This window comes from Conger conger, chromosome 5 (genome assembly GCF_963514075.1).
Source record: "Conger conger chromosome 5, fConCon1.1, whole genome shotgun sequence".
NCBI classification, from domain to species: Eukaryota; Metazoa; Chordata; class Actinopteri; order Anguilliformes; family Congridae; genus Conger; species Conger conger.
The window spans coordinates 45,011,550-45,023,622 of NC_083764.1; positions in this window are offsets into that span (position 1 = coordinate 45,011,550).

Genomic DNA, 12,073 nt, shown 5'->3' on the forward strand with positions numbered 1-12,073 from the left:
ATGTGTGCACATGTGCATGTGTGCGTGCGTGTGTGTGTGCAAGTGCATGTGCGTGCATGTGTGTGCGTATGTGTGAGTGCATGTGTGTGCATGTGTGCATATGTGTATGTGTGTGTGCGTGTGTGTGCGCGTATGTGAGTTCTGAGAGAGCCAGCGTATCCTCCGATAAACAGACAGGGCGCTGAATGAGTGAGGACAGGCTGAAGGATGAGAGGAGAGGCACCGGGGCGCTCCTTATCAGCGGCCTGCTGAAAGAGCCCAGTGCTCTGGCAGGAGAGATCTCTTTATTGCGCACGGTGATCTATAACTGCGCTTTATGGCACACTCCAGATCCTTATCAGCGTGGGAAAGACAAAGGGGCGGCGGAACAGAGGCCCCAGCCTGCCCCCGTGCCGCACTGGGGACGCCTTTGACTTTCATACTGCTATCAAGGGCCCCCAGCCTCCGATAACAGCCATAAACAAGGGCAGGCTGATGGCAGGCAGGCAGCGACACCCCGGGATGATAAGGCTGAACTTTGACCTTTCCGCTTTACTAACCCAAATATAGTGCTGAGCGCACGCACACGAGCGCACAAACACAGGCGCATAAACACATACAAGTACGTGCACACAAAAAAAGAACTAAATACTACAGAGAACATTTCAGGGGTCAAACTAATTCAACAAATTGACTCAGTACTGTTGCGGAGTTTACACACAATATGGACACTGGTGTTGAGGCTGACAAGTTAGACGAATGCTGACACTGGCTAAAGATAACATTACCTCCATTGGGTGGTTTCACACACACACACACACACACACACATCCCTTTGCCGAAAATGGGTCGGCACAAGCTGTACTCTCAAAACAGGTCTTTCTGTCACGCATGATGCCAATCTACATCACAGTTACCCACAGCTGGAACTGCAGCATACAACATCAAAAAAGTAGTGAGTAAGTACTGGAGGTCGCCAGATTCTCTGAAAGACAATACATGCTCCACTAAATGGTAACATTAGATCTATTAAATCTAATAAATGACATATAATTTATATAATTTAGTTTAACGGGTAGCGAACAGGGCTTGTTGCCAAAAGGTTGAAGGTTCGAATCCAAGACGCCATTTCAGTATATACAGCAGTACAAATGGACACTACACAAAAATGAAAAAGTCGCTCCGTACAGGAACATCTGCGAAATGCCTGAAATGTAATGAAATCACCACATCTGTAATTGTTTTTACTCTTTGGAATGAAAACTAGCGACAAAGTGAAAAAGTAAAACAAACAGACAGGGCAGGACGCTTGCGTGTCTGATCAGTTTTTATCAAAGACAGAAACACTGCAGTCACACCACTTTTTCACTCACAACCCACATCATCTCTGGCATGCGCAGTGTGAGCACTAAATGGTGCCTTCCATTCATGTGAAAGGGACATGCTCTACAACACACACTGACACTGCTGCCATCCTCTAGGCAATTATTAATCATTCCTGGCAGGTAGAAAGATAAGGATTATCAATATTTACACGTTCTCTCCAAAATTAGGAAGTGACCCAAGTAATCAATTAATGCTGCCCATGCAATCAATAGCAAATCTCAAACAAATCTTACAGCCAGTTCAAATAAACTTAAGCAGAGAGTAATTGTAAGGAAACGTACTCTGTCCTCTGTAGAAAAGAGCTAGACATGCATGTCCTTAAAGTGTCTAATGATCATTTTTCCATTTTTTCTTCAGCCCAATTTTTCAGTTAATATGAAAAAGATACACTGACACTTATAACTAAAATACTAAAATGAAACTGACAATTTGGAACCTCAGAAGTTATGTCACTTTCAAAACAAAGAGCTCCACCTGTATTTTAAAAGGAACCTCCTGTTGCTCTATAAGTATTAAAGCACTGGTTCGGCATGCCAGGTATCTATGAATTTTGATTGGAGCTGCATATGAAATGCCTGCTGACGTTCACGGAGATCGATGTCACGAGCACCAATTATGCAGATACATGTGTTCAATAACAGTGAAGTATGCTGCTGAAGATGAATCAGAGGAAAGCCCTTGGCTGTAAAATGTAATTACCCTGGCACTGGGATATAAATGAGTTTGTTGGTTTTTTACAATGTGCGATTCATGCCTGCGTGGGTCTTTTATTGCGCTCGTCTTTAGCCCGGCGACCGGCGGGACATTTCCCTTCCCGCCTAGCCCCCGGCTCACGTTTCCTGCCAACTGCGGACGATCCGGAGACGCTGCCGTCGGTGATTTCATTGTGTGCGATTAATAGCCCTTTGTGAACGAGTGGGAAAGAGAGGGGGCAGGCCGTAAAGTGGAAACCAGACCCCGTGGCCTCGCTTCTTCTTCTCTGTTTTTATCTGCTCTGCGGTTTCGTGTTCCGAAAGGCGGAGGATGGGTGATGTCACCGGCTAATCAGCGACAGGTTAAGCTATTAGCTGAGTCACTGATGAGTTCATGGAGCCTGGCAAGGCAGGGGGTCACAGGACGGGGGAGGGACGGCGGGCGGGGGACCGTAAATTACCTGAACACGGTGCTCTGCTTCCCCCAGTGGCAGCAGACTCCAGCCCTGGCCTGCCACACTCAATCACGGCAGTAGTGAGTCACTCCGACCAGTCCAGTTCAATAAGTTATAAAAGAAAGTAATAAAAACCAAAGAGGCCATTTGGACAGGTTAACTTCACTCTGTATCCTTACACCGTGATGTCACAGCAGCGCTGAACACATTCTCTACCGTGCCCCCCTTGCACTCTGCACACAATGACCCTCAGCCGTGCTTTATGAAATCCCCAAACAGACACTGGAGGATCACTCAAAGGCTTTTTATGGTGCCAGCCCTGCAGTCTAGTTTCAGTTCAGTCACTGACAGAAAATAGACACTGGGTAAATACTGACCACACGTCTCAGTGGCTGTGAGCCAACTGATTTTATTGATTGTGGCCAATCAGCATGAGATACGTGATACGAGTCGCTTATTCTGCACACTTCAAAGGAGAGGATGAGTGTGTCTCGGGGGATGATCCTGCACCATACAGACAGATAAGAGGCTGAAGCCTTGGCACAACAGCATGGAATGCCTGTGCGACACACGTATAAGCATGCACTTCATTTTACCAAATAGCCCTGAATAAAGGGCAGAATAAAGCAGACTGAGCATGCATGGGTGCTACGATATACTTTCTATTCATTTGCTTTCCTGCTTTCGGAATAGTAGGCTGGCCTGTGAGGTCACAGCAGGTCACACATGGTACCAGAAGGAAGCTAAAGCAAAACATCACCAGTGACATGCCAGCCATCTTCACTATTTAACCAGCAACCATGCTGTTTATCAATTAGGTTACGAACCTTAACCCCCTGCCCCCAGCTCTCACGACAATCCCAGCCAAATAATTAAGTCCTATGATGCGTATGCAGTGGGTATTATGTTTTTGAAACTCCAAGAGACAAAATAAGACAAGGTGTTTCCCAAAACAATGTCTGGACCTTGGTGTGTTCTGCAAAACTGAGCATTTGTATGTTTGCATTTATGACCGACCATTAAAATAAATCTCAGAAAAAACATGACTTTATAGGCATACAGCCTATACAATAAAACTGTTGATATTTCTGAGGTGAAGAGGTTGCCAGACATGAAGACTGCTGTTTGCTGTCTGCTGCATGTTATTTACTGCTAAACCTGCTGCTGTCCTGGACCCTGTATCACAAAGCAGGATTAGCTGCTCAAGTAAAACCCGGAACCCTCCTGCTTTGTGAAATACCCCTCAGGTGTCATGGTAAGGTAGTATTTGTGTGGGTGTGCAAATGTGTATTTCAAGTCTACCTTGAGTGAAAACCATCCTCCTTAAAAACCACAAACACAGCCCTGCGTCAGATGATCCATCACTCCATCACACCACCGCTCTAGGCCTCTCTGTGGAGGGTGTGGGAACCTCTCTCCACCCTGACCTCTCTCTCGACAGGACACCCTCTCTTCAAAATTATTTACCAGGTCCCAAAACAAGAGCAGCTTGTGCAGCTGCAATGCATTCAGCCCTGGGCTGACTAGTACTGAAATAATGATTTGTTGGATATCCATGTATATCTTAACAGTATGTCCTACAGTATACTGTATTTCAGGTCCATGTATTACAGCAGAACATGGTATGATCATTAGTATCTTAAAAGGTCCGTTGCAGATACTGTTAGGGAAAATATATTCACCGTAAAATCTTTAGAATGTTTTCTGCCTTCATATTTCAAAATCCCTTGATCTCTGCTGTTCCATTACAGTTGCATTTAAATGCAGACCACGAGAACAGGTGCTCTGGTGGACTGCCCGTCAGCACAGAACTCATGAGTGGGAGTCAGATTTGGGTTTGTGTGCAAAGCCCTTCTGATTGTTAATCAACAAAAAAAAAAATATCCAAGCCAACATGAGCTTCAGGCTACCAACTAGCCTGACGCACGCTTCGAAAATAATGAGAAAAGCAAGCTAATGTGTAAAATTTCCCTCTGGTTTTATTATAACCAAAAACTTAACTAATTAGGAGGTCCCTGGAATACATTGCCCCACATCAATTAACACAATTTCTTTACACCCAAAAAATAGGTACTTATCTCAAATTTCTGACAAAGGCCCACTTTCATTCAGACATGTGGCCATTTATCTACACTTTCCCTTGCCTAATCGTACAACTTCACCTGCAAAAAACAGCGATACATGAATATACTGGATGCAATTTTTTCTCTGAGTAACCAGATGTGAACAAGGAATATCCATTTTCAGTCAGTTTATAAACATGACAATTTAGAATAAACCTGCCTAGCATAAAAATTTACCTTCTTCCAGATGTGCATCGTGGAGGCTAAGGACATGCAGAAGCATTCAGAGGACTTTTCAAGATGGCTGTTGTAAGACTGACGGTCTAACCGTTTTCACACTTCGTTTCCACAAGACAATATTTCCCAATATTTTAAGAGCATAATCACCTAAAGATCTAACTCAAATTCTAAATACAACTGTCCAATGAACTGAAAAGAGGAAATGGGATTCTCATCGTGGTTTAAATTTTTGTCTGCATGTAATCTGTAGCATGTGCTTATTCTATTACATATGGAGGACACTTGGCTAAATACCACTGAAGAGATCACTATGGACAGCCAAATTAGTTTTAAAAAGGTTGGTACAATGACTGGGGTTAAAACCTCTCAGCTGGAGAGGTATGAGAGGGGAAAAGACAATATGATTGGCATTATGTTTGTGGTGCCATTGTTTGTATAAAGTGTGCTTTGTTCTGACCATATTCATCAATTTCTTCTTCTTTTTTATCAGAACTGGAATTCATTTAACCTTTTTTATGCACCATTTTGTAATTCACTCGGCTCGGTAAATGAACATATTTAGATCCTATCCCGTCAGCAGCAGAGTCACAGAGAGCATTTAACAACCAGATAATCTTTGAGAAATCAAACATCTGGAAAAGGCATGACTCAATATAAAAAGGCAGCTGCATATGGGAGAGAAAAGATTAAAAAACAGGTTGCCATATTCATTATTTTTAAGCAACAAGATGATGGAACCTTTCAGAAGCCTGTAAATTAGGGACATGACAGTTTCTGGCACATTTTCTGCTACTGTCAACCCTTTTCTTTGATCCACTTTCAAATGCAAATCAGCTGTCCGTAGCTGTAAAAGTGGCATTGGTTGGTAGTTGATGAAAGCGTACGCTAGTGCTTATTTCAGCTAGAAGCCCTTTGTTAGCTGAAATGCTCCTAATATAGCTGTGCATGCTTGGATTCTAGCAGATTCAGTAACAGATGTCGGATTCAGCAGGCAAGAAAGAGAGAATTTCGGGATAGTAAGTTTCTCCTCAGGCACATCAAACAAATCTTAGAAGGCATTTTTGAATGCATGCCCAAGACAGACTGCTCACATAATGCGCAGTCTTCATTGTGGTTGATTCACAGTTGCGTCTTCATTGTGGAGTTGATGGAGAGCTCTTTTCACACTGGCGGTGGGTCGTGGATAGCAAACAACAACAAGTGAGCTCACAAACCACATCTGCCTTTTATGCTTTCACCGTTGGCCCACCAGATTTGAGGGACTGCCAGCTCTCAAGGAGGTTGAAGCCGGACATTGAGAGCCATGTCACAAAGCGATAAAAGACTGTAATTAGAGGAGCAGCAAACACAAATCGGAGTGGAACACGCCAAAGCCCTGGTCTGGGGGGATCAGGGGGACGGATTAGGTGTGTCCCTCACCCTGCTAATCCCAAACGCAAAGTACCGTCCACCCTGAAAGGCACGGGTGCTCTTTAACGACGACCATCCTCTGACCCAGCCTCTGAACCTGGTGCATAGAGTAGCATTAGCATGCTAATATCAGGCCTCGGGAATTAAGCCCAGCGCAATCAGGAAGGACCCTCTGCCACCAAAAGGTCTCACACAGCACACAGGTCAGAGTAGCCTCGCATGATACATAGTTTGGGAACTTTGTCAGTATCCATTCTGCATGTTCACAGTTCTCAACAGAACATTGCTAGAGTATGTATGTGCCCATTAGCGAGGTGCTTCACCAGCATTGCCTCTAAAACCGATATATCCAGCTGCATAAATGAAAAGTAAGCTCTGCTCTGGACAAGGCTAGAAAAGTACAACATATTTGTGAAGGAGATTACAGTGACACTGGCCAACATCAAGAAAATGCAATGGTCAACACCGTAAAACAACTCTGCTTCATCTTCAATTATAGTCATGGAAATCTCCCGATATGTGTACTAATTATTGTAGCTACAGGTTATGTACTATGTACCTTATAATGAGATGTGTAGTGTGAAAGCTGTAAGTCAAGAGGTCTACATGATACATATGAATTTTAGTCCTGTTGTTTTCATCAAGAGCAGTGCTGTCAAATGACGGTCACTTCAGACTTTGCTGTCCACTTTGCAAAATGTTAAAAAAGCAGAGCAAAATCAGTGCACCTCTTGAAGGGGACATTTTCAGTCTACTTACTGCTCCTGCTTTTTGGTACCCTTTCTTTGTACCCAGAGCTTCAGCAGTTAAGATACACTTCACAAAAGGGTCTCTCTCTTTACAGCCCACCAGGAAAGTGACTTCAGGAATGACTCTGTCCCTGTAAACCCACAGTGAAACGCAACTATCCCAATGTTGATTTGCATAGCCACAATGGACAGCCAGCATAACACTCTGAGCCTCCTTCTTGCCCATACACTACACTATCAGCACAGACCAGTGGGGCAATTGCCCTCCCTAAAGACCTACTCCTTTTCATCTCAATAAGCCATCTCATTAGCTAAAGTAGAACCCCCTCTTTCCTTTGACTGTCCCCCTCCCCCACCCCTTTGTGGCTGGGGGGCAGGCTTTGTCTTCCCTAAATGCCCCCAAACAAGGCCCGTTATCTGGTTAATACATGTTTACAGCCATGTAAGGTCATGGAAGGTGTCCTGTAGCTTTATTTTTCAGGGTGTCATCTCAGAGACCATAAAATCATTAACAAGCTGTTAAGGGCGATTGTGTGTCTGAATTTTTATTTTGTGGCCTTTAGCGAGACTGAATTTGGGAAGGCAGATGGGCGAAGGCCCCATGCCGGGAGTTTGGGGGGAATACCTTCCAGATTGGAACGCATTTTTTTTAAACGGATATGCCACACACTGTTGGCCTGGTTGATTGGTAAAGGGTTGAGCAATGGTAATAAATGGTGGCAATGCCAGACTTCCCAAAGTTCACAATATGTACTCCAGAAAACGTATTTGCACTGCACAAAGCTTTATGGCGTAAGAGAGAAGTGTGAACAATGTGCAGATTTAGGCTAGGTAACAGGCATAATGTGAAGCAATAGATGTTTCAGTCTACGTGAACTGGCCCTGTCTGGCACCTGGATACTGAGGAAAAGCTGCCTAACTACTGTATAAGGATCAGATATGAAAATACCAATAAAAACCAGGAAGGGAGAGGCCACCGCATACACAGCACTGAAATGTAAAGACAAATACATGATTTCTTATCATTCCAAATTCATTTAGATACCATTTGATTTAAGGGCTTCGAAATGTGCTTTGGGAGCCAGAATATCTGCTGGAAATTGTAGTGACCAAAGAACTTTAGATCTTCTTAGATCATAACCAAAGCTATTCTTTTTCTTCTGCAGTCTTCCTTGCAGATAAGCAAAATGGCCACATTGTCATGCCAGTGTAACAACAGTACAAGAGGCATAGTTACATTACTCATTATGACCCTGTTCACAGACATTATTTTAAAAACAAATAGATTGTGAAGTACAGGAACAGGTAAATGAGGAAAATGACAAAAGTACACTGTTGCCTTACTGTATGTGCATGGTGCTTTATCCAACAAGGGCTTGGCACAGATGGTAGAATATTTAAAACAACCTCCAACCTCCCACCTAGCAACCTCGCAGTATAAACACAGCACGTCAGAGAAAAATCACATACCTGTACATGACTGAATAGTGTGTCAATATTTGCATAAAACTTGCAGGCCCTTCACCACTCTTTGAACAATCTATGGATCAGATAACCTACCACAGAGAATTGCCATGTTGCTACGCGCCGGATAATGGTGCCAAAGGAACTCGAGCAGCAAACAAACTCCAGTGAATGACACTCTTTCAGAGAGTGGAGCTTTTTGAAACACGCCACACGTTGAGTCGATAGCCGGTCAGACTGTGCTCAAGAATGTCAACAGAGACCCATGTCAACTTAGATACAGTGGCACATGGAGACTGGTACTCAAGAGGAGCCGGCCCTGGAAAATAACAGTTCTGTGAAACTAAAAAAATGTGCATCTACAATACACAAAGGTACTGCACGCTGTACGCTACTGAGCTGGACATCTGATGATGACACACGAAAGAAGAAGAAAGGTACTGTTTGGAAAGGGCGCAAAAACTTGGGATATACTTTAAGAGAAATGCTATTCCATGTTAGACAACCTTCAAACAGCATATGAAAAGATCCAGTGTTCTGCTATGTATTTGGCTTTGTGTGGTATCCGACTCAAAGCAGATTGGTTTCTGTTTGTTTGGGGTGTTAGTAATAAACAGGGAGGAATAGGAGGGGTGGGCAGTCAGTGAATTGTAACAATTAAGAGTGCAGCTGTGTTAATGCATGAAAAGGACAAAAGAGCCAAACCTCATTTGGAAACAAAAAAGGGGAATCCCCGATAGACAAAGACAAAAGACAGACAAAGGAGAGATAGAGAAGACCCAAGCACGAAAAGAAGAAAGAAAAAAACAAAAACTCTTCTTACTAGGCCCAGCAATCATCTCAGGATCTGCAGCGGCAAGCTGCCCTTAACAAGGAGGATAAGTAGGACTGGCCACAGATCAGCTGTGCTGGCCAGAGTATTAACCACAATCCGTTAATGCTGCTCAGCTTAGCACACAATTAATTTCACTTCAGCTCCACGAAAGAGATAGTGAGCGCAAGCAGATCTTCTGGCTTATATTAGCAAAACAAGGAGGAAAAACGGTAACCAAGCAGATGTCAATGAAGAAAGAGCTGAAGTCTAGGATCACAACTGAGACCGTGTACAGGGACTTGTCTCAGTCTAACTGTCACAATCTGCAAATGTTACATTTCACAAATTAAGCAAACGCATGCATTTTTTATGATATGCAGAGAAACATGAAATGAACAGTAAATGAAAACTTCCAAAAACTCAAGATTTCTTTTGAAATGTATCACATTGTTGCTTTAAGTTAAGGATAAGTATGTTTGAAAAGGCCAAATTCAAATAAAACAGCCTCTCAAATGCACTTTGCACTTTGTTTCATGTTAAAACACAGAAACGTAGACAAAATAAAAGTATTTTCCAGCATTTCGGTTTTGTTTTTTTTCCCGGGTCCTGGGGTACCACTTTTCGGCAGACGAATCTCTTTGGATTTCTCACTGAAAGGGTCACCAAAACAAAGACACAGTTTTCAAATATCAAATAATAACAATTTAAACAAAACAGTCAGCACAAGACATAATGCTGTTCCTGCTGACTTTAACACAAGAGGTAATGTGCCGGTGGTTAATGCTCTTATAGACTTACGTGGAAATAATGGTATCTAAACCCAGGAGAGGGGCAAAAGTTGTCCCTGGGCCATTAGGACCAGTCAGTGCACCTGCCTGATCCCAATTACCCTGGAATCCTTGTGGCTAGTGGATCTCCACAGGATAGCGTTCCTCCCAGGCTCCCCACGGATCCTTCCTGCGGATCTCACACATTCCCAACGAAGACATTCCCAATGGAGAGCCATTCTTCCTTAAAAGAACCCATCTGATACGAGTATTGATGGAAAAAGCATCACTGACTTATTTAAATTTAGTGTTAAACACTTGCATTTATTGTAAAGATGTATTTATTAAATATACTACATACCATACCACAGAAGCTTTATAAGACAACTTTCAAAGACAAACAAAGAATTTTAAAATGTAAATGAGACCAAAACACCAGAATAATCCCATAGAGGACAGGTACTATCCAGTTTCAACCCTGAGACAGGTCCTCTTCAGGAAAACACAAAGTTGTGCCAGGCCACATCCGCACCTACGGGCCCGTCTTCCTCTTTCGAACCCTGGGCAGGATGCTGAACTTCCTTCCCATTTGTCTGCCAGTCTCACATAATACTGTTCTCAATTTCATAATGAAAAAGCTGGACTTATTTCCACTTCAAGAGGAGGTAGAATTAATGCGCCATCTTCTGATACATCAAATGCTAGAGACTGCACCATAAGTAATGAACTACTAACTCCTAACTACTTACCACATGACACACATTCTAACCACATACAACACATTCATTAAAATGATAAACCCGATGGATTATTTAAAAGCATGTCCGCACTGCCGGACTGCACACTGACCCCCGGCCTGAGGAACAGTGCGTCAGGCATGGGAGATGAGTAATGGCCCAGAGCAAATCAATTGGCTACTGAAGGTTAAAGATAAGGCTCTGGGGCTCCTGTCCCTGAAGAAGCCATTGACCTGCTCCATCCATCTCTGTCCATGCCAGAGCTCCAAACATTCGATGCCAGATTCCTCAATTAAACCTGCGTTTAATAATAAGGGCAGCAGATGCTGAACTGTCCGCTTCTTTGTGGCCGTTTAGCCAATGCCACGGTGGAGCAGTTTGGACCCTTCTTTTCTCTCTCTGCTTTCGGGGCACAGGCCCAGCGGTGGTGTGTATAGGGCATTATGCGTTTCATAAGAGCCATACAAATGTGTCAGGGCCCCCAAACTAACTTTTTCTTCAGATGAGTGATGGTCTCCACTGACTCATGTTGAACTTGCTTTGAAAACAAATGGCAATTATTCATAATGGAACAAAACAATCCCCTTTTCACCAAATAAAGTTCATTTTGGAGGGAACAGCTCGATCCATCTGCATTCATGTGCAGGGAAGGGATCAATGGAGGACCAGAATACACAAAAACGTCCAGGAACAACCAAAAAAACAACAACAGTTTTCTAAAAATGAATTCTGTCAAAATTGGAACTGGAATTTTAAAAACTATGTCTTAGAGATAAAATGCAGAATAAAATGTCAATTAACACATTGGTGTGACCTGAGCGATTTATGGTTTGTCAATTAGCCTGTTCTCACTTGTAATGAGGTGACAGAGGATCATTTGTAGCACAAACTAACAGCACCCTCAGAGCTCACACCATCACGTTGCAGAATAAACAAGGTAGCAGAGTCGTCAAACAAGCACATGCGCACAAAGACGGTTTAAAAGAGAGGTGTGAAACCTACAGGCAAAGGCTGTACCTGGACCATCCCCCACTTCACACGCTGGGTGGCAATTATCTACCCTGAAGTGGGGTTCTGTTGGGTGTCTGTTGGGGTGGAACACACTGGGGCAGAAAACACCTGTGTATAGCTGGAGCTTCAGAATGGAGCGGCCAGAAGGGAGCCTGTTTTCAGTCATTTTCAGGATTCAGTGCCAAGTTCTCCAATTATCCAAACAGCATGAGGTCAGGGGCGCAAACAAATAAGGGTGATTAACAAGGTCCAAAGTCTCATCTGAAGAGTTTGATAACAACTGTGATATTTTTTTTATACAGCAAA